The following is a 7,176-nucleotide window of genomic DNA, read 5'->3' as shown; positions in this document are numbered from 1 at the left end:
ATCTATGTATCAATATCGAGGCAATGGGAAGTCAACCCACCAGAAGCGAGGAATGGTATCAGATACTATGAATTAACTAAAACCAAACTAATCCTTCAATTACTCTCTTGGTATGGATTTTATTGTCTTGTATATTAGGATCCTCGGAAGAGCTGTAAAATGGGTTTTATAGATTGATCTAATTCTATTTTTGTTTTAATCATTGCATGCATTGTGTTCTATTTGTGCATGCTTTCTATTGTATGGGTTGTAGAGCCAGTTTTGCTTACTTCAAGGCTAAGCATAGTTAAGAAACAAATATGCCATCGAGATCTACACATTTGGGAGGAAATATGCTCTCATGTTGATGATTTATAGAGCCGTTGTTTGCTACATTATTAAGTGGTCTTATGCATGTAGCTTCAGTTCAATCAGTTTACATTTTATATTTATTTTGTGTGTAAAAACTATAATATATGAAAACCAATTATTGAATAGATTAGCACAATTTAAAATAGTGGTTCTCGACATTTTTCAATGCCAAGAGAACATATCACTAGTTTGATTGTGAGAGTTTGTTGTATGATGATGGATCTTGTTGTGCTTTGGGCTTCAACAGCGTCAATTACATGTCATGTTATGAGATCCACATCTGTAGAGTTGCATAATTGATTGTTTGGTATAGTCCAATATCAAGATTATCCTTAAGGAGATCGAGAAGTATCAATTATGCAAAGTTCATCAAAAATGGTCAGAGGCGGTTATGTCTTAAATGAGTTGAATCGGAAGCTCGAAGATTGTGGTGGTGAAAAGAGCGTTGTTCAGGAGACTTCATAGTAGGGACTCTATTCCTACAGGAGGATCTAGCAACAAACTAGAAAAATATATGCAAACCTTCCTAGTCTATATAAAAAAATACAAAGAAAGATAGATGACCTACCTCACTCTGATGCTAACGCCCTTTGGTGTCATTCACGTTCTTCTCACTTCCAAGCTCAATCCTCTGTACGCTATTGTGGAGGAATATTTGCAAGGAAGATCAAATAGAAATGAAAAAAACATACATAGAATAATTCATTCTAACATAAACTATATGACTAATGAAGGAGTATCATACTAAATGAGTAATGTTTTACACACTTATGGAAAGTAAACACATAATTTATTTTTAATAGAAAGAAAAGGAAGCATAAAACCACTTAAGCCTTGATGTTGGAAGCCTCCTTTAGATGAGTTTCCAAGTCCTAGTCAAGACCTTCAAGCACTCATTTCTCCTTCACAAGATGGGCATCATTAGGGCATAGTTTTAACATAGGAAGGAAACCAAGCATTAGCCAACCAGTTGTGGATAGTAGGGATCTCATTTATAGGAAAAGAGAGGGAGTTAAGGATCCATAAAAGGAGGAAGAGGTTCCACAACTCAAGGGAGAGATGCATGAAAGTAGGATCAAAGACCAAGAATGGGAGATCTCACTCTAATCCTTATTCACATATAACCAACTTGTCATTCTCGGGACTTCTAGTAAGAGAAGCTTCTCCTCCACTTTAGGAAAAACTGCCTGAAGAGGTTCAATGTGGGTTTTCACTATAAAAGTCACGCTAGCAGTGCTAGGTCAATATACTGCAACAAGGTACCAACAAAAATCACTTGTGGTGCAAATATTGTTGATCCTGAAAACTAGGTTTTTGACAAGTTTTCTCAGAAACTCTTTCAGGGAATTTTTTCTTCTCTTCTTCAGGGATGCTTTTGTATATGTTTCATGGTGAATACATTGACAACTTTCATCATTTTTACGCTTTAGGATATGTGACGGGAAGTGTGACAAAATACTATGTAACAAACATCAATGGGACATAATGGTTGAAATCACGAGCCCACTTGAAAGGGGTTGTGGCTATTCAATCTATAGAGAACTATGTTATAATTGTGTTGCACATAGGGAAAAATCACATATTTCACCAATTTCAAATGTTCATATACACAAATACAACAAATGTATTGCACAAAGTGTTGACAACCACATTTTTTAAGTGAGCGTAAAGGAATTAAAAAGGAAAAAAGTATTAAGTGTTGTGATGAAAAATAGTAACTCTTGATCCATATGCTCGAGCACACAAAACTTTTGAAGAATGATTCAAGGAATCAATTTTTATGAGTCCACCCTGAAACGATGTTGAATTAGCTACAAATGCACTGAGTTGTATTTTATTGAAAATTTTGAAAATGAAGATATATCCTTACTAATCACTTGATAAAATACCAACTACATTACCAAATCAACATCATAATATCCATCAATTTGTTTTTTTGATAAAATACCAACTACGTTACCAAATCAACATCATAATATCCATCAATTTGTTTTTTATCTCATAAACTTGCATTCCACATCAATGCGGGAAGAATGGTTAAGTTGGTCACAAACCACATTCCATAAACCATAACAATAGGCTTTCCAACAAAGTTGGAAACTAATTATTCAAGCTCTTTATGCAAAACAATAGTGCCTATTACATAACCAAAAACAATAAAAAAATAAATAAAAAATGCCTTTGCTAAGAAACAAAAACTTGATTAATGGCCAAAAGAGAAAAACATGTCTATAGGCAACGGTGAATTTTCAACAATTCTTTAGTCATACCATGTTTATATATGAATATCCAAACTAAACTAATCATGTATCTAACACACCATCATATATTAATATTTTTATTTAAATTACTTTTTGTGATCATAAAAGTGTGAATGGAACAATAACTCTTTTAATAAGATTATTAATTCGTTTTATCGTTTGTTTTAGAATTGAAATGCATGTGATTATAGTTAAATTAATAATTAGGAAAAAATAAAATAATTATATTAATGATTAAGAAAAGTAAAAATTAGAAAATTTAAATGGTATAAATGTGTTTTGATTTTAAAATAAATGTGAGTTAATTTCTAAGTATGTGGGGCATAAAATAGATGGTCATAAAATATTTAATTAAAAATTTTTATGGTGAAATGGTCACTAGTTTGAAACTTTGTGGGAAAATATTCGGCGATGTTAAGGGTTGGTGTGGCCTAGGTTTGGTGTGATATTTGGGTGATTTTCACAACTTAGATACCCTAAGACATGGCTACTAAAGCCATAGATTAGGCGTGATAGTAAGACTCAGATTACCTGACAAAAAAAATGTGAATCAATTTTAAAATAGAGATTTTAGATAATTTCAACTTGTTTATCATAAAATAAACATTATATTCAATTATATTTGATACAAACCATTTGGAAAAAATCCTTTCGCTTTCCTTGGATCATGTATTAAAACAATTATGAAGTAAATAAAAATCAAAATAGACATGGGTATGTAATAATTAATGATGGAAATGATATAGTCACATTCACCATCCATCAAAAATACCTAAAAGACTAGTATATTTAACTAAATTAAGATAACATTTAAGTGAAATCATGACCTGCCTAGAAACCAAGGGTGAATAATTTAGAACTTTAAAGTGATATTGGTTTTCAACTCACTTTTGAATATAGAAATTTAATTAAATTTTGAAATTAAAGTTTTTGTTTGAATTTTTTTCCCTAAAATATTAGCATATTTAAGTAAATTAAGATAACATTTAAATGAAACCATGACTTACCTAGAAACCAAGGGTGAATAATTTAGAACTTTAAAGTGATATTGGTCAACTCACTTTTGACAGTAAGAATTTAATTAAATTTTTAAATTAAAGTTTTCATTTGAATTTTTTCCCCTCAATGGACCAAAAAATTATGTGAAGGTAAACAAACTCTTAAGTTATTTATGATATGCTGTTATAATGTTTTTTCCAAACAAGGATCCAATGTTTTATTTATTTCCTCCCATCATGCATATATATATATATATATATATATATATATATATATATATATATATATATATATATATATATATATAACATCTTTATAGTAAGAACTTGCCAAAGATGACATATCAAGGTTGTTGATCGATGTCGTTAAATGCACCCGTATGATTTTCATCATCACCACAATTAAAAAATCCTTCAAATACCTCAAAACTAGTATCCTAATAACCTTTATAGCGAAACCAAGATAATTGTTCGTGCTTCTTGCAATAGGGTCCAAGGGAGTGACACATCCTCTAGATGTCTCAAAACCAAGAAACCCAACAACCTCTATAGTGTAATCAAACCACACTTTTACATTGATTGTAATAGGATAGAAGTAGATACATAGCACTGTTGTACAAGGACCAATCACAGAACTGGAAGAGTTGAACATTAGAAAGCATTAAGCTTGCTATAGTAGACTCATAAATGTCTATGGTAGAAAGCATAGAGGCAATGGATCTGATTTCATATGTGCTGAGAATTGATTAATATAGTCAACGACATGAACGACTAGTTTTGTCATGCACAACATTCCATAAATACGCATAGTTCATATGCCTAAAAACATATTCCATCTTTACATGTTCAACTTAAAAGCAACAGTTTCTTTAACATATTAAGTATCAATTTTCGACTCTCACCTATAATATTTTCTTGAAGATATTGTAATATCTAGGGTAGTGAGTTGCCATATCATGGAGAATATTTGTGTTTCAATTTTTTATTCATGAAATATTTTTAAATATAACTAAGTGATCAAATTAAAATGCAATTTTACTGATACAAAGTTGTTTTTATAGTACCCATATTAACATTGGATCTATCAAACATCAAGAGGGATCAAATCTCTCAAGATGCAAACCTTTTTTAGAGTGCAAAACTTAAAGAATGATTTGCGCCTTGAGATATTGACCTCTTAATACTTCATAGCTATGATATTAACATAGATCTAGGTTAATATTTTATTTTTTAATTTAAAATACATATTTAAAAAGATTTATTTTTTCTCAATTTAATAGATTTGAAATTAAAGTTACACTCACTGTTTTTTTTTAATATTTACTTGGCATAAACTGTAAAAAAAAAAAAAATAACCCAATAAGATTTATTATTTAAAAAGATACTGAGTGGTCTTCAAAAATAGTAAATACCCTAATCGTGGCTTATATCAATGTAATCTTTGTATGCCTAAATTTATTTATGGAAACAAATTACTGCTCCCACACAAAAATGACATAGTTTCTTTGTATATGCTGTAGCCAATTATGATAATTATGAATCCTATATTCTTTGGTGGTCATGCTAACACATCATAACGAAGGATATTAGGGAAGGGAGGAACTACACGAGTAAAAGGTGTGCTTATTATGCTGCAACGTGAAATCTAATTTTCAACTTTTGATGTTTTTTGTCTTCTTGTGGGTGGAACGATGGAAGCTACTCAATTCACTCAAATATTGCAACTCGGTGTGATTTCCTGGCGTTGTGCATTCGCATTAACCCATCCAAAATGTTTTTCTTTTTCAATTATCTCTTTAGGTTGACAAATACCAAGAGTATGTTAATATGAATTCAAAGTGCACTAATTTATTCATCAAGTTAATTTAATATTCTTATAAATTCAACCCACTAATATAAACCTAAGTTTAGATTGTAATGGTTTGCTCTAAATATCACACTTATTTTAAAAAAAATAATGTAAGCATTTTTTAATGTAATATTATTTTATGTATGTGAGAACACCTCTCCCATGCTAGGCTATAGAGCAAGTATTGGCATAATAATCACAAAATGGCATCATTATGGAATAGGAAAAATTCATGATACACTTAAATTTGATCCGTTTCATTACTTTTTTATTAAATCCTCCTTTCATAAAAATTATGTTCTTCACCTACCTTTTACATATGTGCACTAACTATTTGGCAATTGTGACCAACCACACTTGTTGCATGGCTGAGAGTTGTTGTGTTTAATTTTGGTACCTTGTCATGCAAATGGATGTAATATTCTTCATCTTTGATATATTGATGCTATCTTGTAGTACAAATAGATGATATATTCTTTATCTTTTACATGTTTTCAATACCTTACATTTAATTAATAAAATATACAAATAATCACCTTTCGTATTGTGTAAGCATGTTGAAGTAGTACTTCTTTGGATTTTTAATCATAGGAGACTGCATGCCTTCATCATTGAACTATGAAACAAGATTTGGTTTTTTGGGAAAATCCTTTCATGTCTTTTCACCACCTATACTATTGTTTGTGTCGGCCGGATAAATCGTTCTTGCGGACAAGACCGATCTCCCTAGTATTAACTGATATCTAGCAACAAGCAGAACAAACAAATATACCTTTCTCTAAATATTGCGATTTATAAATAAAAACCAAGAGGTTTTTTAGACCCTACCTTATGTCCAATGCTAGTTTGTGGCAACCACGCTTCGACCGTCCGAATGAGTTTCCTTTTAAGAACCTGCAAACACAAATATACACACATTAAATAACACCTACATAGCTAATATAATAAATCATATTCATCATGGTGATCAAGGAATCCATGAAATAAACCATAAAAGACAGCTTATTGAGAAGAATAAACTTGATTGTATTAACTTTGAACAAAGAAAAACTTTACAACCTTTGGTGCCTTGATGTTGTACAAGCTCCTCCCAGGGTCCAAGCAAGAATCTCCTCTACTTTGACAAGCCTCACACTCTTCCCAATGAGATCAAAAGGTATGTAACCTCTCCTCTCAAGCTTAATTAGGAAGACTAAATTCCAACAACATTTACCCTCAAAAAGATTCAGCTTTCAACCTCCCTAGTAACCAACCCAATGCCTCATTTTATAGTACAGAGGAAGAAAGTTACAGGTCTACCTATGAAGGGATAGAGTCTTCCTTCATAGGGACAAGCTCCTCACATCAAGGGGTTAGCTCCTTAAGGTATGGGATGCATGCACCTTAAAGGAGCGAACTTGCCACCTCAAGATTCCCTCTAGAAGCTTCCAGAAATAACCCAAAGTGATTTTTTAAGAATGTACTTGCGCCTTTTTTACTTTTACAGGGGTTCGTACCCATTACATAGAAACAGAGCGGTCAGCTATGCAGGGGACATGACCAGTAGGTGTGGGACTGCAGGTAATGCTAAGAGAAAGTGCGGAACCAGAGTTTTAGAGATTTTTTAAGGGCTTTCTCTCATTTTTCAAGGCTTGACATGAAAAACTGAGGTTTAACACTTGCAAAAGAGGAAAGTATGAGTGGTGATAGACTCACACTGATTGCAGAATGTCATGGT

This window comes from Pinus tabuliformis, chromosome 5_2 (genome assembly GCF_031772625.1).
Source record: "Pinus tabuliformis cultivar Carrire ecotype Pingquan chromosome 5_2, CPIR1, whole genome shotgun sequence".
In the NCBI taxonomy this organism is placed as follows: Eukaryota; Viridiplantae; Streptophyta; class Pinopsida; order Pinales; family Pinaceae; genus Pinus; species Pinus tabuliformis.
The sequence above is the reverse complement of the archived record's forward strand: the minus strand, read 5'-3'. Positions refer to the sequence as shown.